At 47.5% G+C, this 26,792-nt stretch overlaps 1 protein-coding gene across 3 annotated transcripts in view; it reads right to left on the bottom strand.

Annotated features, from left to right (window-relative positions):
- The window catches only part of LOC116957743 (uncharacterized), a 192,890-nt gene that overhangs the window by 93,757 nt on the left and 72,341 nt on the right, over positions 1–26,792 (bottom strand). The window lies entirely within an intron of this gene.

Raw genomic sequence — 26,792 nt, 5'->3', positions numbered from 1 at the left:
TTGTGGAAAATAGTAAAATAAAAAAAACCAAGACTTCACCTTGGAAAAAAAAAATCTAATCTAAAACATCTTAAATAAAGCTCATTTGTAGTCTTCTTTGTAGGCAGAAAATAGTAAGTTACAGGACTCTCTAACTGATGTAGTCCAAAAATAAAGAATTAAAATAACAAAGATTAATCTATATAAGTGCTCTTGAATAAGCTTCGTGTAAAAAAAATAGCAATATAATAAAAATACCAAGTCTTCGTCTTGGAAAATAACAAAATCTAAAAGAAAGGTCTTCTTTATGGAAAATAGTAAAATAAGAATACCAAGACTTCACCTTGGAAAATAACAAAACCATCTTGAAAAAAGCTTATTTTTAATCTTCTTTGTAGGCAGAAAATTGTAAGGCGAAAATAAAGTCCCCTCTAAGCTCTAAAGTAACAAATACGACGTGTTAAAAAAAAACTAACAATAAAAAAAAGAACCAAGACTTCGTCTTGGAAAATAACAATCTAAATTGTGGAAAATAGTAAAATGAAATAAAAACCGACTTCACCTTCGAAAATAACAAAATCAATCTAAAACAAATGACATCTTAAAACAAAACTATTATTTGTTTCGGAGGTTGTCTATGACTGTTCATAGACCGCATAATTTCCACAGAACATTCTCAGAATATCAAGAGAGAAAAGCAGCGTTCTGCGGGAAATCATCTTGGCCAGTGATGTCGTTCTGGGTTTGGTCAGGCCCAGGGAGGTTAGCACCTCGTTATTCTCAAGGGGCCACTTTCCTCTTGCCCCAACCGGGAATCCAAAGAATGTGACCTTGCTAGCCTTCGTCAGCACTTTGACTTGATCACCAAGAGGGGTATAGTACGAAACTTTGTGCGAGGCAGCATCTGACAAGGTATTCTTTGAAAGCTCAAAACGGACGGTGACATCGATCACAACCGCCTCCTCATCTTTTGCAAACACGAGGTCAGGCTTTCTCATCTCTCCCGTCTCGGATATGAACCGTGGCTCTTTGTATACAGACCAGCCCAATCTAGCCGCTTCGTCTGCCAGAATGTTACTGATCTTGTTATGTCGCGCAATTCTTGCTTTCTGTACTGCAGGACATTGACCGAGAATGTGCGAAAGGGACTCGAGTCTGGCAGAGCATTTCCTGCAGGAACGTAAGGCCCCATCTCTGCCTCTGTTCAAGCTTTCTCTTGTTGGGTAAATATTTGCCCTTAGTTGTAGTGCTGCGATAAAGAAGCATTGTTTAAAGCCGCACCATGGCCTCAACCAAGCATTACTGATTCTATCATGCGCAAAGTTTACAATGCCCCTTCCTTGAACCGGCTTTTCGCACCATCTCTGAAATTCATGCTCCCTCCAATCGCAGGGTCTCGGATATACAGGTTCTTTTGACACCGAGTCCCTGAGAACGAATGTTGGGATTGCATCACTGTCACCCCCTGCTCGTACCCACAAATTACGGTATTCTTCCTCCATACCCTGCGAGGACACAATATTACGGGTGATAGCATCGGACGAGTTTGCTATACGTTGCAGCCTTCTAACTTGAACCGAAGGGATTGTTTTTTCCAGTTTCAAGATGGCAAGGCCTCCGTCTCGGGCTCTGGCATATAACAGTCCATCACAAGTTGAAGCGGGAAGGTGGAGCCATCCTTTTACCGCCTTTCTAATCTCTTGGTCCAACACACGGAGAGTTGATTGCTTGCAGTCCGAGTGGTCTGCAGGATATAACAATCTGGGTAGGGCATAGGCATTGAGTAGTTCAACCTTCTGAGTTGGCTTCAGAGGCGCCTCATCGATTTTCGAGATCCATGTCTTTAGCTGACAATGTAGATCAGGCTGTATAGTGCCAGTCCAAGGGCCAATTTTCAGACCAAGGTATTTCGTTGATTCATCAGGTTGGATCATATGGACATCGTTATTTTTGATAGTCCATGGGTCGCAGTTGTTCACCGTATATGAATCTTTGGTTGGGCTTATCATGAAGCCCTGGCACTTTCTGGCCTGAACCTCCAATCCCGATAGCCAACAAAATGATTCCAAGATCGCTAGATTGGCGGCCATACCAACCCAAGATTCGCTCACCAACACCAAATCATCAGCAAACGCAAGAGCTGTCACGTGGTCGGTATCAATGGAGTACCCAACTCCGTGTGACTCTAGGGTGCATATCAAAGGGTCCATGGCAAGATTGAAGAGCAGGGGTGACATGGGGTCACCCTGTTTGACACCAACACGTATGCTAATTTCTCGAGTCGACTCGCCATTGCTTTTGAACGAGGTCGTACACCGATCGTAGGCGTTCTGGATGATGCCCACCACGTGTTCATCCACTTTCTTGTGCCTTAACACCCATAAAATATGAGCATGCGAAACCGAGTCAAAAGCTTTCGCTATGTCGATGAACATGACAGCCAACGGCCTGTGTGATTTCTTAGCGTGTCTCATAAGGTCCTGAAGCACCTTAAGATTTTCAGAGCAGCCAGATGCCGCTATAAAACCACGCTGCCTTGGGTTTAAGGGACAAGCACGAGCAAGACGTGCAGTCATTATTCTGGAAAATAATCTCAGAATCATTGAACCAATCGTTATTGGTCTCCAGTTCCCCAATTCTTTCAGCTTTTCATCGTCCATAACCTTAGGAATAAGAATCGTCCTATTCTTTTTCAACTCTTTGGGAATAATTCCTGTTATCATCCATGCATTAAATAGGGCTGTCAGTGTCCGACCCTCGGGGTCGGCAGCACAGATTGCAGCCCTTGTTAGGCCATCTGGCCCAGCTGCTGACGTTGGTTTAATGGCCCGTATGGCAGTCTGAACTTCCTCCACCGAAATTAGGGGCTCAAAGTATTCGTTATTTGCAACACCTGATGACTTAAATTGGCCCAGGCCATTGAATGGCAACACCTTCTCCCATTTTTCGCAGTAAAAACGATATACATCTGCGTTTGGGATTCATGACGTTCAGTGCCATCCAGGACTAAGGACGCAAGAAGAGAGCGGTTCTTAAAGAAGAGCTTCTGGTGCTTCATGAAGCTTCCTCGTTTTTCCGCTCTCTTCTTCATCCAAGATCGTGTGGGTAATATCCTGGGTTTAATAATGTCGTTCTCGGGTTTTGAACGTTTGCCTTTGTTTTTCACCAATCTCATCGGACAAAGCATCAATGCTGTGGCAGTTTCTACGAGGGCATCGTGTTGGCCCTCGCCGTTAAGCCAAGCCTTTATTGCCTCCATTGCAGGCTTTTCCAGGGTCCCAGAATTCTCATTCGTAAGCCGCTCAGCTGCTTGAGCGAGTATGGATGAAGTCCCCGTTGTTACATTTGGTGGGGGAGACAATGTCTCAAGAAGCCTAGAAGAAAAAATGTAAGCTGTCTGACATGGGGGCCCCTGTCTTTTTACTTAGGTCCCGTCTCTTGTCAGAGACTTGCTTGTTGGTCTTAGTCCCAAGCGCTTCTGCGATGAGCTTATTGATATTTTTTTCCCCCCTGAAACTGCAACTCTAGATGGGCCAGCTGTTCTACTTCCTTCAAAGACCAGCAGCTACGGTGTACCCCTCTCTGCGAGGTACCCTTTATACCATCTTTGATCCTTTCCTCATTACGGGTGACTGGGTGAGCATGCCTCTTGTGCTGCGAAAGGCCACTTAGAGTCGCAAAGCGTGCCTGGCAACATTCACAGACCATTGGTAAGCTTTCCTCAGTTAACTTTATTCCCCCACATTTGGGGGCATGACAGGCAATCGATCGGTGGTTTGAGTTGGTTTTGTCACATTTAGCGCACTTAAACACCAGAGGAATGTCTCTGTGTTTGATGTTAAAATGTGCAACAAGTTCGGATGCTTTGCCCATGTGTTGTTTACAGATAACGCATATATACTCCAGACTAGGCAGTACAACCGTGATAGTTCCCTTGGTGTCCATGGGAAACTTTCCCAACACGGGTTCCTCAGCCGATATGTCGAGGAAGGACTCCTCCACATCCTCATCATCCTCTGTAAAGTCATCTGAAGAGTCATCCGACTCAACTAGACTTTTAATCTGTTCGTAAAAATCGTAGTTCATCTCCTCTTCCTTTTCCAAGGACGAGTTATGGAAGGTCATGGAAGGTATACTAGTCATTTTTAGCGCCGACCTAGACGCCATAGGTTTAGCAACATCAGATGCCCAGAGGGCATCTTCATTCTGTGTCTGGGTTGACACCGAGACAAACAAGAGTTTCATAGGACGGCGTCCCCATGAACCCTCAGTGTTGCACAGATCGGTTTCTGTGGGTCTAACTGTAATGGGTGGATCGCCAACCCGAGCGCCATCCATAGCACGTTGTTTTGCCAGGCCTCGTGCCAACTGGCTTGAGAACTTAAGTTTGTCAGTCATAAGTTTTGTTAGTGGCCTCTAGTAATCACGCATAGCGGCCTCCATGCGAGATAGGAGATGGAATGGGTGCATTAGCCTTGTTAGCCATCATCAAGAGATGATGTTACCAGCGGGACCACGTGGAGGTCAAGGCTACTAAGACTCATGTTCCTTACCCAAGGGAACGCACCGTTAAGAGAGTCTTAAGAGAGTCATAGTTACTCCCGCCGTTTACCCGCGCTTCATTGAATTTCTTCACTTTGACATTCAGAGCACTGGGCAGAAATCACGTCGTGTCAACACCCGTTCGCGAGCCATCGCGATACTTTGTTTTAATTAAACAGTCGGATTCCCCTGGTCCGCACCAGTTCTAAGCCGGCTGCTAGACGCCGGCCGAGGCGCTGCACCAGCCCGACACCGCGCGGGGTCCTGGCACCCCGGGGAGGGGCACCGGGGCCGCACGGCCGCAGCCAACGAACCGCCGCAGCTGAGGCGCTCCGCAGGAAGGGCACTTATCATTGACGGCAACAATGTCCACATCGGATTGGGAACGTGTAGACAATATGACTGCCTCTTCAGCTGCCACTGTCGACCAAATGTAAGGAAAACTTGATTTCCAAATTCAGCCTCCTCTCCAACAAGAAATCGGACCCACACACCGAAAAGCTAGACGTTAACAAAGTCGTAATTAATCGCAGTAACAGTTCTATTTCTGATGGTCTGAAATCCGTTTTAGCTAAAGGTCTAAACTTTGCTGTCACACCGAGACACTTACCAGTTAATGATATCATTGCCCATGTCGACGTGGCTCTCAAGGGCCTGGGTCACATCGCTGCAGACGTAGCAAGATCTGAAATCGCTGCAACTCTCAAAAACGATAAGATGCCAGCTAGCAACATCGGCAAAGATGAGCGTTTTGAATTATCTCAATTAAAAAAGAGGGATGACATTGTCAGCCTCTCAGCCGACAAGGGCAATGCCACTGTCATCATGGACAAAATAGAATATAACAACAAAATTCAAGAATTACTCAACGATGGCAGCTATACAAAAATAAGAAGAGACCCCACCAACAACCTCGTCATTAAAACCAACAAAATCATTTCTGATTCAATCGCATTAATTTATCAAACCAAACAACTCTCGTTGGAACCTTCTCCGGCCAGGCCACCAAGATTATATGGTCTTCCAAAGATACATAAAGAAGATACACCCCTTCGTCCCATTGTCTCTACTATCAACTCCCCCACCTACAAACTGGCTCGTTTTTTGTCTGAAATCCTGCGGCCTTTTACTGGAAAAACCACCTCTGCGGTACAAAATTCTACTCACCTGGTATCGACAATCAAGGGTATTTCCCTGTCCCCAGATGACCTGCCTGTCAGTTTTGATGTGGTTTCGTTATTCACCAAAGTTCCTGTACCTGACACCATCGCAATCATTGAAGAATTGGTTCATCAAGGACTGCACACTGATGTACCCCCCCTGGTGAGACACTGTTTAACCAACACATACTTCACCTGGAATGGAACTTTCTGCAAACAAACTGAGGGCACCCCAATGGGCTCCCCCCTATCTCTGGTTGTAGCCAACATTTTCATGGAGAAATTTGAGACTGACGCCATCCAGACTGCCACTCAGCGCCCGACCGTTATGGAAGAGGTACGTGGATGACACTTTTGTCATCTGGCCACACGGCCAGCCGGCTCTAGTCCAATTCCTCGACCACATCAATTCCATACACCCAGCCATCAGATTCACCATGGAAGTCGAAAAAGATGGCAAACTACCATTTTTGGATGTCCTAATTTAAAGGAGACCTGATGGTTCAATGAGCCACTCTGTCTACAGGAAAGATACCCATACGGATGCTTACTTAAAACCAGATTCCCACCACCATCCATCCCAGAAGAATTCCCTCATCAAGACTCTACACCATAGAGCCCAATGCATATCCGACCAGGAACACATAGCCAGTGAACTCAAGCACGTACGCCAAGCTCTCAAGGCTACACAATCCGCAAAGCCATCACTCCAACCATGAAGAAGGATCCTCTTGAGGAGCCATTCAAAACCATCACCTTACCCTACATTGCGGGGGTCACAAAAAAGATCTCCAAAATCCTGAATAAACACAAGATCCAGGTCCGATTAAACACAGTACATAAAATCGGTGATCTGGTCCCGTCTGTAAAAGATGTGGTTCCAGACATACAATACCCTGGTGTCTACAAACTAAGTTGCCTCTGTGGTAGTAGTTACATTGGAGAAACCAAACGCCATGTCTTGGACCGGATCCGTGAACATAAAGCAGACCTGAAACACAGTATGACAAACACCTCAGCCGTGGCAGATCACTGTTATAATTCATTGGGCTCACGTGACATTGACTTCTCCAAGACGGAGGTTCTCTGCAAGCCATCCAGCTACCATGAGAGATTCGTTCATGAGGCCATCCACATATACAAACACGGAGACAATTTAAACCAAGAAGATGGATTCTGGCTCAGTAATCATTGGAAGGGGTTCTTGATTGATTGTGTGTTTACGGTGACTTTCAGACCGCAGTCCATTCGCTGGCATTCCCTCTTAGTACCTTTCACGCGGCGGTCAATGCTATGGTTTATAGCATATTGTCTAGTCATAAATAGCATAACAGTGTAATGTTTAATATAATTTATAAGGTAATATATAGTATCGTTATTGTATAGTGAATATACAGCAGTGTGGTATACAGTAGGGTTGGTAGAATAATACTTAGTGTAATATTACAAGTCTAATATTTTGATTTAAAGCTTTCGTGACTGCAGGGATTCTTATTCTTGGTTCTTTCGGTAAAGTCACCACGTAGAAGGGAGACAATAAAATAAGAAAAAAATATATAAAACAATAAAATTCTCACTACGTTTCGACGGCAACACAAGCAATCGTCATCAGGTGTGGACACTCCGGATCACGTGTCTACGGTGTCAACCAGCGTGCCATGGCCCGGGGCAACCCTGCCCCTGGGCTGACACTCTATGCTTGATGCCCGTGCTATCCCAGCACTCGCCAAGCCCCACTGGGGCTGGTACTACTGTTGTATATGCCCCCCTTTCCATCTTAATATTAACAAGTAATTTTTCAATACATATAGATACATATTTCTATTGTTTCTTTTAATTTTAATAATGAATGAAAACACCAAACCAGGCCTCAGCATGGCATGTGGAGGTCATATTTACCTTGACCCACTAACACTATTTTGACGTTCAGAGCCCTCCCAGGGTCAGAGGGAGCAGATAGAGAGCAGAGCGCAGCGGATTGCAAAGGGGCTGACATAAACACACCAAGCCAGGGTCACTGGGAGGTTGCGTTAGCCTAGATCTAGTTAAGTCAAAAAAGCTAATTGGTTCTGCATTACTATTAAAGTAACTTAAAGTCGGAATTTAACGACAGGGTAGGCTAAAGTTATTGATCTTCACACCCACTTCAATTGAACCCTGCCACAAGCTACGTCAATGTAACCATCACCCGTCTATTAATTTAATATGAAATGTATTTTCATATTTTAATAATTTCTATACGACTTGACCCGAAGCCTATAACAATCAGGTTTTCCTAAGTCAACATAAATGCACTAGCCTCCACCCATACGCAAATAATAAGCAGGGTTAAAGTAACAGTAGAGAGCAAAAGAAATGCAAGCGCACAGCAAAACTGCAACGTAAGCAAAGGGCGATGTTAAACCCAGGGTCGGAGAGAAAGGGAAATCCCGGCCGTCTTTGTATCCCTGCAGCGCGGGGTAGGAGTGTGTATACGCTTGGAGAAACACGAGTCAAAGACCACAACGAGAAGCTGACTCAGACCTTGGATTAATACAGAATCATAACTATGGAACTCTGAGGAAATGAAATGTTAACTTAAAACTTTTTAACCATTTCTTTGTGCGTCGGTGAAAGTCGGAGGGAATATCGCCCCTCCCTCCAGGTTGTGCACCCAGACAGAGAGGCGCCTTCGAGACAATTTATAACATTTGATGGTTTTACTTGTGGGTTTTATGGTAGGAGTATGACAACGGAATATACCGTGGGTGATGCACAAGGACACGCACTGACACACGTACGGACACACACACGGACACAGATACATACGGGCAAATCCTGACACAGCAAAAATCGAAAGAAACCCCGCCTTGTGGGCAGGATCCGAGTGAAGGGATTTTTGGGCATAAAAAGAGGATCCTGAGCATTGAAACCTCAGTTCGACTTGGGGGGGGGGGGGTCGGCTCACCAGAGTTCGACCGGGGGGGGTCGACTCTCGGGAGACAGTTCGACTCGGAGGGGTCGGAACGCGGGGAGTTCGACCAGGGGGGTCGGCTCAGGAGCAGTTCCAATCGGGAACGAGAGCAACAGGTCGCCAGCCGGCGAGCTGCAGAGCAGGGGGCGGCGAGCAGACGCCAAAGTGGCCCCGTCGCTACCCACTACTGACGTTGGCAAGACTCGCAGGGTAGTGAGGCGTCACCGAGTGTGATTTCCAAGAGCTGAAAGACAGAGTATTGCTGATTCTACATTGAGTCCAGCTGCAGAGCGACCGACGCACCAAGCAAGAGCTTCTGCAAACCAGAGCAAGAGCACGTGCGACTTGAGTCATCCAGCAGTGGAGAAAAACCTGCTTTCAGCAAACCAGCAACGAGCACGTTCGAGTTCTCCACCCAGAGAGAGGGAGCGTGCCGATGCAGCTCATCCAACAGCGGAGAGAGGTGTCCACTGAGCAGCACTGAGAGCGATCAAGCAACTCTCCCCGGGTGGACGGGGGCTGGCTGCTGCGTGGAGGAGGGCGACGATACGTATGATGCACTCCCACACACACTCACCGCTCTAAAGGGAGCGAGGCTACTTCTCCTACAAGCGATGCCAACTTCAGCGTATGGCAACGCAAAGAATTAATTCCAAACACTGACTATTCAAAACAATTCATATCACTCAAACATACACAGGTCCTTAACCAGAGGCGAATACTCAAGTCCGTGAACCATCTGGCTGTGGAAGCATCGATCATGTGATAACAGTCCGTCATTTATAAGTATATTCATAATTTCCCTCTTTAATATTTTGTTTTGGACTGTACTTCTAATCGCATAAGTTACCAACCGATCCATCAATACGAATTAACCCTTGGAACCTTCGCTACGGAGCTACGCTCCCGGGGAGGAATCGTGCTAAACCGATTTTCTGATCATACAATCTTATTCACGAATTAATTAATTAATCTCCCGTGAGTTAACACGTTCCGCCGCATACCCTCACACTAAGCCATTTCGGTAATCTTATAGTCTGTCCGGTGGATCTGTTGTTACATTTATGCCTTTGGAAATAATAACTGTTTGATTGTCTTTTTATATGAATACCGTTGCATGTTAATCAATCGCCTGTGATAATGTGCTGACCATTTCAAGCATAATGATCGTTCATATTATAATGTATAAGCTTTTGTGTAGCATAGCATTTGCATGTCCTGACTCTCTCTCTCACTAACAGCAATCGCTTTATGCGGGGTGCATGTGTTATCAAAGTGAAATCGTACAGTCGTTGATGATACTGTCTTGATACCGTGTGGATACCGTGTTGAAGTTCCGAGATTGAGAGTTCACATATATATTATAGTTAAGGTTTAATTAGAAAATAAATTGATTAATACAGACGTGGTCGTGTGATTCTTTCCTGAAATTTTTGCATAAGATCTGTATCCTGCGACGAGATATGAACTCGGGAACCTAAACTATAAACACACCAATCCACACTCATTAAACTTTAAAGCGAATGATATGAACTTGGGACCTAAAATATGAACACTCGGGGAGTGTTAAAGCGAGAATCACTGTATTATGCTGATAAATAATACGAAGTTAGACAACGAGGCCGAATTGACACTAGCGTAACTGCACACGATTGATTGCGTTATACTGATTGATAACCCCACCTCGTCAACGAGGCGGGGCCTGATTATCATAAAGGCTATCATTAACACAACCACACCCACTCGTATAAATTAATACGATCACCTCTCTAATTAGCATAGTTATACGCATAATTACACGAATTAACATAATTTTGGATTAATTATGCAAATTTCGAATTTCATTTAATCTTAATTATTTTTCAGCAATTTTCACAAACCCACATATACAACACTACACCCGCCTTCAGGGTGTACGCGATGACGCCGTGCTTTGCTAGAGCCGGCCTTCGCACAGCAACCCACCCGGTGCTGTCCGCGATGGAGGGACATCGCAGTGCCACGGCCCTCCCGGTGACATCCCCGATGTCACGACGCGTTGTTTAAATGCGTGCCTGTATAGGTCACTGTACTTCAACGGAGATTGCCGTTGAACATGAACAGGTGTGGCTGTTGTAGGGCGCACAATCAACAGGAGGTACAAGAACAATGGGCCCGCATAATGCGTATGCGTAATGTACTTTGATTATGATCATTTGCCGTTCGGGTTATTGATATTGTAATTACCGTGGTAAATTACCGTGGTAATTACCATAGCATTTTTACCATACCATATACCGTGGTAATTACCATATAAATAACCCAAATGACAATATATACCCATAGTAATTTATATTCATTAATTAACACCACCCCCCCCTCCCCCCCACTTCGCTCAAGAAGGACTCACAAGTGGTGCCATCACGTGTACCCCTCTCTTTAGGGCATGAAACGGGAAGATTCGCCAAAAATCTGTCTGTCACCCGATGAAGCTCGCTGTAATTACCGGTGAAACGTCGTGCTCAGGTTGTAAATGTTGTGGCTTTGCTCTCCCAACACAGCGGTGTTTGCTGTACTAGTAGAACCACGCGGAGATGAGGAATAGCTGTCAAGGGCTGTTACTAACACTTGCGCACAACGCTCTTAATCTCACACCAGAGGTAGGCGCTCTCTGTCCGGTCCTTTACTCCGGACTCTCCCCAGTAGCTGGTGCTGCCTTCGGCCATCCTTCAGGGCTCTCTCACTCGGGAACCCCCTCTCAGCCGATCCTTACTCCAACCTCGGGACCCTACTCTCGGCCATTCCCTTAGCTCCCCGACTCGTCTACCCGGAGCGAGGGTTCATCCAACACCGCCCGGTGACGTGACGTGATCCCTGGCAACTCGCCCGCACCTCCCTCCCTTCGCCCGCCTCATTGGCTGTCCACACCACTCCTTTACACTATATTCTTGGTTCTTTCGGTGAAGTCACGTTGAAGGGAAACAATAAAATAATAAAATATATATAAAACAATAAAAATTGTCACGACGTTTCGACTGCAACACAACAAGCAATCATCATCAGGTGTGAAAACCACAGCAAGAAACATTTGAAAAAAAGTGGCGGTTTTTTTTTCAACGTTAGCACCACGGAGAGCGATTTGGCAAGTTTATTCAAATGGACGAGTCCATCTATGTTCGGAAAAGAGGAGGGGGGAGACGAAAATAATGGATGAGGTCTGAAAGCCACCGTAAGCGTGAACAATCAATTAAGACCCGAAATGGTTCATCAAATCCTTCCACTAGCAACGAATTGGCATGTTACGTCTAAGGGACAGACCTTTCTAATCGGCTGTGTTGGGTGGTAGCTGTCTCGGGTGTGGACCAATCAAATTCAAGGACAGTGTCAATATTATTATCAGAGTTGTCTTTCTTTTTTGTTTGCATTTTGACTGTTTGTGTTGTGGTCATTGCAAACACGATGCCTTGAATAAAGGTGTCAGTTTTTGTGCCAGTTAAAAGGGTAAAACCTATTCCCAACACATTTATATATTTCAGCGATCTAACCCCCAAAAAAAAACCTGCTTTAGGGATATCCGATTAGTGTTGAACGCCAGTGGTGTTATACTGTCCACGTATCCGCGTCTCCGTGTCTGTCCAGAAGAATGCCCTGCTGCTGCTGCTGCACCATTGTCTGCTCCTCTCCTCTGGATCCTTGTTGCTGATCCTCCTCCTCCTCCTCCATCCTTCTGCTGCTGCCGAGTGCAGCAAAAGAAATTTTCTAAGCATCCAGCGCAGGGAAGTCTCTTTTCTCTCATCTCTCTCTCTCAAGAGATGAGATTACTGCTCTGTCTCGTCTCCCTCCTCCTCCTCTCTCTCTACCTTCTCTCCCTCCTCCTCCTCTCTCTCTCTCCCTCCTCCTCCTCCTGTCCCTCCTCCTCTCTCTCTACCTTCTCTCCCTCCTCCTCCTCCTGTCCCTCCACCTCTCCCTCCTCCTCTCCCTCCGCCTCCCCTTCCTCCGCCTCCTCTCCCTCTACCTTCTCTCTCTCTCCCTCCTCCTCCTCCTGTCCCTCCACCTGTCCCTCCTCCTCTCTCTCTACCTTCTCTCCCTCCTCCTCCTCTCTCTCTACCTTCTCTACCTTCTCTACCTTCTCTCCCTCCTGTCCCTCCACCTGTCCCTCCTCCTCTCTCTCTACCTTCTCTCCCTCCTCCTCCTCTCTCTCTACCTTCTCTCCCTCCTCCTCCTCCTGTCCCTCCACCTGTCCCTCCTCCTCTCTCTCTACCTTCTCTCCCTCCTCCTCCTCTCTCTCTACCTTCTCTACCTTCTCCTCCTCCTGTCCCTCCACCTGTCCCTCCTCCTCTCTCTCTACCTTCTCTCCCTCCTCCTCCTCTCTCTCTACCTTCTCTACCTTCTCTACCTTCTCCTCCTCCTGTCCCTCCACCTGTCCCTCCTCCTCTCTCTCTACCTTCTCTCCCTCCTCCTCCTCTCTCTCTACCTTCTCTACCTTCTCTCCCTCCTGTCCCTCCACCTGTCCCTCCTCCTCTCTCTCTACCTTCTCTCCCTCCTCCTCCTCTCTCTCTACCTTCTCCTCCTCTCCCTCCGCCTCCCCTTCCTCCGCCTCCTCTCCCTCTACCTTCTCTACCTTCTCTCTCTCTCCCTCCTCCTCCTCCTGTCCCTCCACCTGTCCCTTCTCCTCTCTCTCTACCTTCTCTCCCTCCTCCTCCTCTCTCTCTACCTTCTCTACCTTCTCTACCTTCTCCTCCTCCTGTCCCTCCACCTGTCCCTCCTCCTCTCTCTCTACCTTCTCTCCCTCCTCCTCCTCTCTCTCTACCTTCTCTACCTTCTCTACCTTCTCCTCCTCCTGTCCCTCCACCTGTCCCTCCTCCTCCTCTCTCTCTACCTTCTCTCCCTCCTCCTCCTCTCCCTCTACCTTCTCTACCTTCTCTCTCTCTCCCTCCTCCTCCTCCTGTCCCTCCACCTGTCCCTTCTCCTCTCTCTCTACCTTCTCTCCCTCCTCCTCCTCTCTCTCTACCTTCTCTACCTTCTCTACCTTCTCCTCCTCCTGTCCCTCCACCTGTCCCTCCTCCTCTCTCTCTACCTTCTCTCCCTCCTCCTCCTCTCTCTCTACCTTCTCTACCTTCTCTACCTTCTCCTCCTCCTGTCCCTCCACCTGTCCCTCCTCCTCTCTCTCTACCTTCTCTCCCTCCTCCTCCTCTCTCTCTACCTTCTCTACCTTCTCTACCTTCTCCTCCTCCTGTCCCTCCACCTGTCCCTCCTCCTCCTCTCTCTCTACCTTCTCTCCCTCCTCCTCCTCTCTCTCTACCTTCTCTACCTTCTCTCCCTCCTGTCCCTCCACCTGTCCCTCCTCCTCTCTCTCTACCTTCTCTCCCTCCTCCTCCTCTCTCTCTACCTTCTCTACCTTCTCCTCCTCCTGTCCCTCCACCTGTCCCTCCTCCTCTCTCTCTACCTTCTCTCCCTCCTCCTCCTCTCTCTCTACCTTCTCTACCTTCTCTACCTTCTCCTCCTCCTCCTCCTGTCCCTCTGCCTCTCCCTCTCCAACTTCTCCATCCTCCTCTCCCTCCTCCTCCTCTCTCTCTACCTTCTCTACCTTCTCTCCCTCCTGTCCCTCCACCTGTCCCTCCTCCTCTCTCTCTCTACCTTCTCTCCCTCCTCCTCTCTCTCTACCTTCTCTACCTTCTCTCTCTCTCCCTCCTCCTCCTCCTGTCCCTCCACCTGTCCCTCCTCCTCTCTCTCTACCTTCTCTCCCTCCTCCTCCTCTCTCTCTACCTTCTCTCCCTCCTCCTCCTCTCTCTACCTTCTCTACCTTCTCCTCCTCCTGTCCCTCCGCCTCTCCCTCTCCGGCTTCTCCATCCTCCTCTCCCTCCGCCCCCTCTTCCTCCGCCCCCTCTCGCCCAGCCCCCTCTCCCCCCGCCTCCTCTCCCTCCGCCCCCTCTCCCCCCGCCCCCTCTCCCTCCGCCCCCTCTCCCTCCGCCCCCTCTCCCTCCGCCCCCTCTCCCTCCGCCTCCTCTTCCTCCGCCCCCTCTCGCCCCAGCCCCCTCTCCCCCCGCCTCCTCCGCCTCGTCTCCCTCTGCCTCATCTCCCTCTGCCTCACCCTCTGCCTCCTCATCCTCTACTGCCACATCTACTTTGATGCAGCCCTTACGTTTCTTCCTGTTACTGCGTTTTCTTTTAACACCACCCAACTTTTACTCTTTCTTTGTCTCCACCTCGTTTTCTACTTTCGTCACCGCTGCTGGCTTGCCCGCTCTCTCAATCACCTCCACCTTAAATGTCGATTTAAAGCTTTCGTGACTGCAAGGATTCATCTTCTTTGGTTCTTTCGGTAAAGTCACCACGTAGAATGAGAATAAAATAATACATTTATAAAATAAAATAACACAATAATATTCTCACGGCGAATGTGTATGCTCTGACTTTAACATAGCTATTTCTGTGACCAGTCACAAGCTAATTACTCAGCTATTTCAATGCTAAATTCTATGCTAATTCCTTTGTCAAGGGGTGTCTCTGTGGATGTGGAGGCTTTAACTTTAACATAGCCATTTCTGTGACCAGTCACAAGCTAATCACTCAGCCATTTCAATGCTAAATTCTATGCTAATTCCTTTGTCAAGGGGTGCCTCTGTGGATGTGTAGGCTTTGACTTTTTACAAGCTAATCACTCAGCTATTTCAATGCTAAATTCTATGCTAATTCCTTTGTCAAGGCGCTTTGTTTCTTCTCACACAGCTTAAAGGTCGCGATCTGAGCGTGGCTTTTTCACTCCAGTGCTGTCCTCCAGACAGTCTCGTCCCTTCACCTGATGAAGGCCGCTTGTGTTGTGGCCGAAACGTCGTGAGAATATTATTATGTTATTTTATCAATTTATTATTTTATTATACAATTTTATTGTGTTATTTTATTTTATCGATTTATTATTTTATTCTCATTCTACGTGGTGGTGACTTTACCGAAAGAACCAAAGAAGCACGGAGAGGCGCTCGCTTGGAAACATTGACGGAAAAAGGAACGTGCAATTCACGATGATAATTCCAACTCATGACGCATAGAGTACAGTAAAACCTCTTCATTGATCGCGATTGTTCTTAATTTTTGTATTTGTATGCCGATACAAGTCTCATGCCTTTGTCCCTCCGCCGTTTGCGACGTGGCAACATGGCATCATGGCGGTGGAATGCATTACTCGTGGAGTGTGGAGCCCATGTGAGCACACAAACCATTGTGTAATGCACTCAACGAGCTCACAGACACCCACATTGCAGGGTGCATCGAGCCGTCCACACCTTGACCTGGCCTTACGGGATGCCGAGATGAGGCATTGCCAACGTTCATGCGAGCATGGAGTTACGTGTTGATGTAAATAAAAAACAGTAATTTGATGCGTTGATGTAAAGCTTTCGTGACTGCAGTAATTCATATTCTTCAGCTCTTTCGGTAAAGTCACGTTAAAGGGAAACCATAAAATAATAAAATATATAAAACAATATTATATATTTTATTATTATATATATATTTTATTATTTCCCTTTAACGTGACTTTACCGAAAGAGCTAAGAATGGTAATTTGATGTTTTATTGAATCCTACTTTCTTGTATTATTTGTGTTATTTCCTAGGGTGTTATATGCCTGTGTAGTGAGCTCAACCGAGTCGCAGACGTACTCTTTGGAGGCAACGCATTTATTGATACCAACACAAAGGGGTAAACTGCCCCTTAATCAGATAACACCCTGTGGTGCTGGACCACAAGGCTGACTACACGAGTTACACTGGAGGAAGCTACAACGGACCGGACCCCAGCTTGGGTCCAGGTCCACGCGCTGGTGACTCTTCTCGGACGTAGAACGTAGATTCTTCGAGATAACGGTAGCCGCTCCCTCTCGGGAACCCGGCTTATATCCTCTGTGGCGTGGTTGCCCTCCGCCCTTGGCCACGAGCAGGAACTCGGCCCCGACACGTGACCACGCCTAGCCCCCAGCATGGGGGGGCCGTGTGTAGACTTCACCGGTCACGTGTCCTTCGGTGGTCAACCAGAGTGCCGTGGCCCTTAGTAACCACATTCCCATGGCCGGCGCTCTCACGCCCTGTCCTGTAGGGGTCGGCACTGCACGCCGAGCCACGTGGTGCCATCCAGCACTGCCAGTCAAGCGCTCACCGAGCCCCACTAGGGCCAGTACTGCACCCACATACACCTGGTGCCCGCCATGTCTATAGACAGCTCACCGAGCCCCTCTAGGGCTGGTACTGCACCCACATACACCTGGTGCCTGCCATGTCTATAGACCGCTCACCGAGCCCCTCTAGGGCTGGTACTGCACCCACATACACCTGGTGCCCGCCATGTCTATAGACCGCTCACCGAGCCCTTCTAGGGCTGGTACTGCACCCACATACACCTGGTGCCCGCCATGTCTATAGACCGCTCACCGAGCCCCTCTAGGGCTGGTACTGCACCCACATACACCTGGTGCCCGCCATGTCTATAGACCGCTCACCGAGCCCCTCTAGGGCTGGTACTGCACCCACATACACCTGGTGCCCGCCATGTCTATAGACAGCTCACCGAGCCCCTATAGGGCCGGTACTGCACCCACATACACCTGGTGCCCGCCATGTCTATAGACAGCTCACCGAGCCCCTATAGGGCCAGTACTGCACCCACATACACCTGGTGCCCGCCATGTCTATAGACCGCTCACCGAGCCCCTCTAGGGCCAGTACTGCACCCACATGCACCTGGTGCCCGCCATGTCTATAGACCGCTCACCGAGCCCCTCTAGGGCTGGTACTGCACCCACATGCACCTGGTGCCCGCCATGTCTATAGACCGCTCACCGAGCCCCTCTAGGGCTGGTACTGCACCCACATACACCTGGTGCCCGCCATGTCTATAGACCGCTCACCGAGCCCCTCTAGGGCCAGTACTGCACCCACATACACCTGGTGCCCGCCATGTCTATAGACCGCTCACCGAGCCCCTCTAGGGCTGGTACTGCACCCACATACACCTGGTGCCCGCCATGTCTATAGACCGCTCACCGAGCCCCTCTAGGGCTGGTACTGCACCCACATACACCTGGTGCCCGCCATGTCTATAGACCGCTCACCGAGCCCTTCTAGGGCCAGTACTGCACCCACATACACCTGGTGCCCGCCATGTCTATAGACCGCTCACCGAGCCCCTCTAGGGCTGGTACTGCACCCACATACACCTGGTGCCCGCCATGTCTATAGACCGCTCACCGAGCCCTTCTAGGGCCAGTACTGCACCCACATACACCTGGTGCCCGCCATGTCTATAGACCGCTCACCGAGCCCCTCTAGGGCTGGTACTGCACCCACATACACCTGGTGCCCGCCATGTCTATAGACAGCTCACCGAGCCCCTATAGGGCCAGTACTGCACCCACATACACCTGGTGCCCGCCATGTCTATAGACCGCTCACCGAGCCCCTCTAGGGCTGGTACTGCACCCACATACACCTGGTGCCCGCCATGTCTATAGACAGCTCACCGAGCCCCTCTAGCGCCAGTACTGCACCCACATACACCTGGTGCCCGCCATGTCTATAGACCGCTCACCGAGCCCCTCTAGGGCTGGTACTGCACCCACATGCACCTGGTGCCCGCCATGTCTATAGACCGCACGCCGTGCCTCTCTAGGGCCCGGCAGCACAGGACAAATGTCACGACAAACGTTTTTTTAATTTCCCTCCCGGATGTCCAATTCGACACGGCAACGTAACTCCCTGGCTGGCACCTGGCCGTCCCGGCCCTCGCCTGCCCGCCGCCGACGGAGCCTTGACGAGGACCTCGACGGGCGTCCGCCCACGAGGTTCCCGCTGGAGAGGCGGCTCGTGTTGCCGCCCGCCCACGCGGACGTCAGTTCAGGATCGCCAACGTGGCCGGGGGCCCGGTGAACGTGCTCGTATCGGGCCTGTGGGGTGGACGCCGTGGGGGGGTGGCAGGCCGAGGTGCCGGAGAGGAGGCGCCAACGAGCGAACGCCCGCACCGACGAACCTGCTTCCGTTCGGTAAAACAATAGTGACCAAAGCATTGGCGTCGAGACGCGAACCCGCAAGTCGCAAACTGAACCGGCAAACTGTGTTGTTCAGCCTGAGCGATCCTCCGTGAGATGTAATGAGTCAGCCTCGCGCTGCGAGTGAGTGTGTGTTTGTGCGTGTGTGTGAATGTGAGTGTGTGTGTGTATGTGAGTGTGTGTGTGAATGTGTGTGTGTGTGAATGTGCGTGTGTGTGAATGTGCGTGTGTGTGAATGTGTGTGTGAATGTGTGTGTGTGTGAATGTGTGTGTGTGAATGTGCGTGTGTGTGAATGTGTTTGTGTGAATGTGTGTGAATGTGTGTGTGAATGTGCGTGTGTGAATGTGTGTGTGAATGTGTGTGTGTGTGAATGTGTGTGTGTGAATGTGTGTGTGTGTGAATGTGCGTGTGTGTGAATGTGCGTGTGTGAATGTGCGTGTGTGAATGTGTGTGTGTGTGAATGTGTGTGTGTGTGAATGTGTGTGTGAATGTGTATAGTAGTGTAGTGTAAAGTGTAGCGGTTAGCGCTACGCTGCGCTATGAACCTGGCAACCCGGGTTCGATTCCCGCTCACGGCCAACACCAACAGTGACGATTATCTGAACCGGTCCCGGACCTCCCCTAGGTCGACTCAGCCTCAAATGAGTACCTGGTGTAGCGGTGTGTAGTAAACATCGTCACTGGGGAGACAAAGGCGGTCGGGCGTGGTGCTGTCCACCCACCCCCTCGTGTACCGTTCCGGCCTTCATAGGTGGTGCTCGCTAACAGCACTTGCCCCTACAGTCTGTTACAGGCTATACGGGGGATCTTTGTCTTGTGGGAAAGCAAGTGTGTGCACGTGTGAGTGTGTGCACGTGTGAGTGTGTGCACGTGTGAGTGTGTCCACGTGCCCCCGTGTGTGTGTGGGAAGCGGCAGTGAAATGTTTAGCGCGCTGCGATATCAACCCGGCAGCCCGAGTTCGATTCCTGCTCACACGGTAGGACCAACACCTCGGCCGTGGCAGATCATTGTTATAATTCAGTGGGCTCGCATGACATTGACTTCTCCAAGACAGAGTTTCTTTGCAAGCATCGGGCTACCACGAGAGATTCGTTCATGAGATATCCACATATACAAGCACAGAGACAATTTCAACCGAGAAGATGGATTCTGGCTTAGCAATCATTGGAAGGATTTGATAAACCATTTCGGGTCTTAATTGATTGTTCACGCTTACGGTGGCTTTCAGACAGCATACATAAAAAAAAATTCGTCTCCCCCCTCCTCTTTTCTGAACATAGATGGACTCGTCCTTCTAAATAAACTTGCCAAATCGCTGTCTGTGGTGCTAACGTTTAAAAATAAATAAATAAATACAAAACCGCCACTTTCAAATGTTTCTTGCCGTTGGTTTTCACACCTGATGATGACTGTTTGTGTTACAGTCGAAACGTCGTGAGAATTTTATTGTTTTATATAAATTTCATTATTTTATTGTTTCCCTTCAACGTGACTTTACCGAAAGAACCAAGAATATTACATTTATCTACATACTCTGACTGCCTGATTTCAAGTGGCAAGGATTCCATACCTTGTGTGCTACCCTAACGAAAGCCCGATCACCAAAAGATCACAAGCTAGACATGAGAGTTGCTGAGCGGTGGAGATAAGAAGATCTTAAGGACCGTAATGGAATATATAAATGGATTAGTTCCTGCAGGTAATGTGGGGTGAGTCCTTTAAAGCCTTATAGGTTAATAACAGCATCTTAACATCCAGTCAGAATTTTACCGGTAGCCAATGAAGAGACAAGGGGACTGGTCTAATGTGCTCATAGTATAGTGTACGTGTAAGCACCCTAGCAGCTGCACTCTGAACAAGCTGGAGTGTCGTGTGTATAGTAGTGTAGTGTATAGTAGTGTAGTGTATAGTAGTGTAGTGTATAGTGTAGTGTATAGTGTAGTGTATAGTAGTGTAGTGTATAGTAGTGTAGTGTGTAGTGTAGTGTATAGTGTAGTGTATAGTGTAGTGTATAGTGTAGTGTATAGTAGTGTAGTGTATAGTAGTGTAGTGTATAGTAGTGTAGTGTATAGTGTAGTGTATAGTAGTGTAGTGTATAGTAGTGTAGTGTGTAGTAGTGTAGTGTATAGTGTAGTGTATAGTAGTGTAGTGTATAGTGTAGTGTATAGTAGTGTAGTGTATAGTAGTGTAGTGTATAGTGTAGTGTATAGTAGTGTAGTGTATAGTAGTGTAGTGTGTAGTAGTGTAGTGTATAGTGTAGTGTATAGTAGTGTAGTGTATAGTAGTGTAGTGTATAGTAGTGTATAGTGTAGTGTATAGTGTAGTGTATAGTAGTGTAGTGTATAGTAGTGTAGTGTGTAGTAGTGTAGTGTATAGTAGTGTAGTGTATAGTAGTGTAGTGTATAGTGTAGTGTATAGTAGTGAAGTGCATAGTAGTGTATAGTAGTGTAGTGTATAGTAGTGTAGTATATAGTAGTGTAGTGTATAGTATAGTGTGTAGTAGTGTAGTGTATAGTAGTGTAGTGTATAGTGTAGTGTATAGTAGTGTAGTGTATAGTAGTGTAGTGTATAGTAGTGGAGTGCATAGTAGTGTATAGTGTAGTGTATAGTGTAGTGTATAGTAGTGTAGAGTAGTGTAGTGTATAGTAGTGTAGTGTATAGTGTAGTGTATAGTGTAGTGTATAGTAGTGTAGTGTATAGTAGTGTAGTGTGTAGTAGTGTAGTGTATAGTGCAGTGTATAGTGTAGTGTATAGTAGTGGAGTGCATAGTAGTGTAGTGTATAGTAGTGTAGTGTATAGTGTAGTGTATAGTAGTGTAGTGTATAGTGTAGTGTATAGTGTAGTGTATAGTAGTGTAGTGTATAGTAGTGTAGTGTATAGTAGTGGAGTGTATAGTAGTGTAGTGTATAGTGTAGTGTATAGTAGTGTAGTGTATAGTAGTGTAGTGTATAGTAGTGTAGTGTATAGTGTAGTGCATAGTGTAGTGTATAGTAGTGTAGTGTAAAGTAGTGTAGTGTATAGTAGTGTATAGTAGTGTTGTGTATAATAGTGTAGTGTATAGTAGTGTAGTGTATAGTGTAGTGCATAGTGTAGTGTATAGTGTAGTGTATAGTAGTGTAGTGTAAAGTAGTGTAGTGTATAGTAGTGTATAGTAGTGTTGTGTATAATAGTGTATAGTAGTGTAGTGTATAGTAGTGTTGTGTATAGTAGTATAGTGTATAGTAGTGTATAGTGTAGTGTATAGTGTAGTGTATAGTAGTGGAGTGCATAGTAGTGTAGTGTATAGTAGTGTAGTGTATAGTAGTGTAGTGTATAGTGTAGTGTATAGTGTAGTGTATAGTAGTGGAGTGCATAGTAGTGTAGTGTATAGTAGTGTAGTGTATAGTAGTGTAGTGTATAGTAGTGTAGTGTAAAGTAGTGTTGTGTATAGTAGTGTAGTGTATAGTGTAGTGTATAGTGTAGTGTATAGTGTAGTGTATAGTAGTGGAGTGCATAGTAGTGTAGTGTATAGTAGTGTAGTGTATAGTAGTGTATAGTGTATAGTAGTGTAGTGTATAGTAGTGTAGTGTATAGTAGTGTAGTGTATAGTAGTGTAGTGTATAGTAGTGTATAGTGTAGTGTATAGTAGTGTAGTGTATAGTAGTGGAGTGTATAGTAGTGGAGTGCATAGTAGTGTAGTGTATAGTGTAGTGTATAGTAGTGTAGTCTATAGTAGTGTAGTGTATAGTAGTGTAGTGTAAAGTAGTGTATAGTGTAGTGTATAGTAGTGGAGTGCATAGTAGTGTAGTGTATAGTGTAGTGTATAGTAGTGTAGTGTATAGTAGTGTAGTGTATAGTAGTGTAGTGTATAGTGTAGTGTATAGTAGTGTAGTGTCTAGTAGTGGAGTGTATAGTAGTGGAGTGCATAGTAGTGTAGTGTATAGTGTAGTGTATAGTAGTGTAGTCTATAGTAGTGTAGTGTATAGTAGTGTAGTGTATAGTAGTGTAGTGTATAGTAGTGTATAGTGTAGTGTATAGTGTAGTGTACAGTGTAGTGTATAGTAGTGTAGTGTATAGTATAGTGTATAGTGTAGTATATAGTAGTGTAGTGTATAGTAGTGTAGTGTATAGTAGTGTAGTGTATAGTAGTGTAGTGTATAGTGTAGTGTATAGTGTAGCGTATAGTAGTGTAGTGTATAGTGGTGTAGTGTATAGTAGTGTAGTGTATAGTAGTGTAGTGTATAGTTGTGTAGTGAATAGTAGTGTAGTGTATAGTGTAGTGTATAGTAGTGTAGTGTGTAGTAGTGTAGTGTATAGTGTAGTGTATAGTGTAGTGTATAGTAGTGTAGTGTGTAGTAGTGTAGTGTATAGTGTAGTGTATAGTAGTGTAGTGTGTAGTAGTGTAGTGTATAGTGGCCTGGCACAAGCGTCGTGGTGACGTCACCGCCACTTAGTGGCGAATGGCGGTTGTTGTTGTTTAGTGTAGTGTATAGTAGTGTAGTGTGTAGTAGTGGAGTGTTCAGGGGTCGTCTCGTGACGTCATCGAGCGCGAGACACCCCCCCCCACCCCCTCTTCCCCCCCACCCCTCTTCCCCCCCCACCCCTCTTCCCCCCCCCCTTATTCTGAGCCCGTTTCGGGCTCGATGACGTCACGAGGCGACCCCTGAACCAGGAAGTGACGTCAGGGAGTCGACTCCGTGCGTCGCTGAGCAGAGGTGCTGATGGTGGTGGTGTTGTGGTGGTTGTAGTGTTGTGGTGGTAGTGTTGTGTTGTTGTGTTGTGGTGGTGTTGTGTTGTGGTGTTGTGGTGGTGTGGTGGTGTTGTGGTGGTGTTGTGGTGTTGTGGTGGTTGTGTTGTGGTGGTTGTGTTGTGGTGGTGGTTGTTGTTGTGGTGGTGTTGTGGTGGTGGTGTTGTTGTTGTGGTGGTAGTGTTGTTGTGGTGTTGTGTTGTGGTGGTGTTGTGGTGGTGTTGTTGTGGTGGTGGTGTTGTGGTGGTAGTGTTGTGGTGTTGTTGTTGTGGTGGTGTTGTGTTGTTGTGGTGGTGGTGTTGTTGTTGTGGTGGTGTTGTGGTGTTGTGGTGGTGTTGTGGTGGTGTTGTTGTGGTGGTGTTGTTGTTGTGGTGGTGTTGTGTTGTGGTGGTGTTGTGGTGGTAGTGTTGTTGTGGTAGTGTTGTTGTGGTGGTAGTGTTGTGGTGGTGGTGTTGTGGTGGTGTTGTGTTGTGGTGTTGTTGTGGTGGTGGTGTTGTGGTGGTAGTGTTGTGGTGGTGTTGTTGTGGTGGTAGTGTTGTTGTTGTGGTGGTGTTGTTGTGGTGGTGTTGTTGTTGTGGTGTTGTGTTGTTGTGGTGTTGTGGTGGTGTTGTTGTGTTGTTGTGGTGGTGTTGTGGTGGTGGTGTTGTGGTGGTGTTGTGGTGGTGGTGTTGGTAGTGATGGTAGTGTTGTGGTGGTAGTGTTGTGTTGTGGTGTTGGTGGTGTTGTGGTGGTGGTGTTGTGGTGGTGTTGTTGTGGTGGTGTTGTGGTGGTAGTGTTGTGGTGGTGGTGGTGTTGTTGTTGTGGTGGTAGTGGTGGTGATGGTTGTTGTGGTGGTGGTGTTGTGGTGGTGTTGTGGTGGTTGTTGTGGTGGTGTTGTTGTGGTCGTGTTGTTGTGGTGTTGTGTTGTTGTGGTTGTTGTGTTGTGGTTGTGTTGTGGTGGTAGTGTTGTGGTGGTGTTGTTGTTGTGGTGGTGTTGTGGTGTTGTGGTGGTGGTGTTGGTAGTGATGGTAGTGTTGTGGTGGTAGTGTTGTGTTGTGGTGTTGTGGTGGTGTTGTGGTGGTGGTGTTGTTGTGGTGGTGTTGTGGTGGTAGTGTTGTGGTGGTGGTGTTGTTGTTATGGTGGTAGTGGTGGTGATGGTTGTTGTGGTGGTGTTGTGTTGTGGTGGTGTTGTGGTGGTTGTTGTGGTGGTGTTGTGGTGGTGTTGTGGTGGTTTTGTTGTTGTAGTGTGGTGGTGGTTGTGTTGTGGTGGTGTTGTGGTGGTAGTGTTGGTAGTTGTGTTGTGGTGGTTGTGTTGTGGTGGTGGTGTTGTGGTGGTAGTGGTGGTAGTGTTGTGGTGGTAGTGTTGTGGTGGTGGTGTTGTTGTGGTGGTGGTTGTGTTATGGTGGTGGTGTTGTTGTGGTAGTGTGGTGGTGGTTGTGTTGTGATGGTGTTGTGGTGGTGGTGTTGTGGTGGTGTTGTGTTGTGGTGGTTGTTGTGGTGGTTGTGTTGTGATGGTGTTGTGGTTGTTGTGGTTGTGTTGTTGTGGTGGTGTTGTGTTGTGGTGGTTGTTGTGGTGGTGGTTGTGTTGTGATGGTGTTGTGGTGGTGTTGTGGTTGTGTTGTTGTGGTGGTGTTGTGTTGTGGTGGTTGTTGTGGTGGTGTTGTGGTGGTTTTGTTGTTGTGGTAGTGTGGTGGTGGTTGTGTTGTGGTGTGTGGTGGTGGTTGTGTTGTGGTGGTGCTTGTGTTGTGGTAGGTTGTGTTGTGTGGTTGTGGTGGTGGTTGTGTTGTTGTGGTGGTGTTGTGGTGGTGGTGTTGTGGTGGTGGTTGTGTTGTTGTGGTGGTGTTGTGGTGGTGGTGTGGTGGTTGTGTTGTGGTGGTGGTGGTGTTGTGAAGGTGTTGTGGTGGTGGTTGTGTTGTGGTGGTAGGTTGTGTTGTGTGGTTGTGGTGGTGGTTGTGTTGTTGTGGTGGTGTTGTGGTGGTGGTTGTGTTGTTGTGGTGGTGTTGTGGTGGTGGTTGTGTTGTTGTGGTGGTGTTGTGGTGGTGGTGTGGTGGTTGTGTTGTGGTGGTGGTGGTGTTGTGAAGGTGTTGTGGTGGTGGTTGTGTTGTGGTGGTAGGTTGTGTTGTGTGGTTGTGGTGGTGGTTGTGTTGTTGTGGTGGTGTTGTGGTGGTGGTTGTGTTGTTGTGGTGGTGTTGTGGTGGTGGTGTGGTGGTTGTGGTTGTTGTTGTGGTTGTTGTGGTGGTGGTGTGGTGTTGTGGTTGTTGTGGTGGTGGTGTGGTGTTGTGGTTGTTGTGGTCGTAGTTGTGGTGTTGTTGTGGTGGTGTTGTGGTGGTGGTTATGTTGGCAGTTGTGGTTGTGTTGTGGTTGTGTTGTGGTGGTTGTGTTGGTAGTGGTGGTGGTGTTGTGGTGGTGGTTTTGTGGTGGTAGTTGTGTTGTGGTGGTTGTGTTGTGGTGGTGGTGGTTGTGGTGTTTTGGTGGTTGTGTTGTTGTTGTGGTGGTAGTGTTGTTGTGGTGGTGGTGTTGTTGTTGTGGTGGTAGTGTTGTTGTGGTGTTGTTGTGTTGTGGTGGTGTTGTTGTGGTGGTGGTGTTGTGGTGGTAGTGTTGTTGTGGTGTTGTTGTTGTGGTGGTGTTGTGTTGTTGTGGTGGTGGTGTTGTTGTTGTGGTGGTGTTGTGTTGTGGTGTTGTAGTGGTGGTGTTGTGGTTGTGTTGTGGTGGTAGTGGTGTTGTGGTGGTTGTGTTGTGGTGGTGGTTGTGGTGGTCGTATGTGTTGTGGTGGTGTTGTGGTGGTAGTGGTGGTAGTGGTGGTTGTGTTGTGGTGGTGGTGTTTTGGTGGTAGTGGTGGTTGTGTTGTGGTGGTGGTGTTTTGGTGGTAGTTGTGGTGGTCGTAGATGTGGTGGTAGTGTTTGTGGTGGTCGTAGTTGGGGTGTTCGTAGTTGTTCTGGTTGTGGTGGTCGTGGTTGTGGTGGTGGTGGTTGTTGTGGTGGTCGTGGTTGTTGTGGTCGTGGTTGTGGTGGTCGTGGTTTTGGTGGTTGTGGTGGTCGTGGTTGTGGCCGTGGTTGTGGTGGTCGTGGTTGTGGTGGTGGTTGTAGCGGTTATTTTGGTTGTGGTTTCAGTAAAGTCAAGTAGAAGGGAAACAATAAAATAATAAATTTTTATTATTTTATTGTTTCCCTTCTATAATAAATTTTTATTATTTTATTGTTTCCCTTCTACGTGACTTTACCGAAAGAACCAAGAATATAATAATAAAATAGTTTATAATGAAAATTTATCATAATCAGTGTTATAACAATTCTATTATCCCTGCAGTCACGAAAGCTTTAAATCAAAATAAAACAATTCTATTGTTTATATTTATTTAAAGTTGCGCATTTTGATGTGACGTCACATTCCTCAAACCCCTCCCCCCCTCGTCACACATCGTCACAAATGTCTG

Source organism: Petromyzon marinus, chromosome 85, assembly GCF_048934315.1.
Source record: "Petromyzon marinus isolate PM22_M1 ecotype Great Lakes invasive population chromosome 85, UKy_Petmar_22M1.pri1.0, whole genome shotgun sequence".
Lineage (NCBI taxonomy): Eukaryota > Metazoa > Chordata > Hyperoartia > Petromyzontiformes > Petromyzontidae > Petromyzon > Petromyzon marinus.
This window is presented reverse-complemented; position numbering and strand designations above follow the sequence as displayed.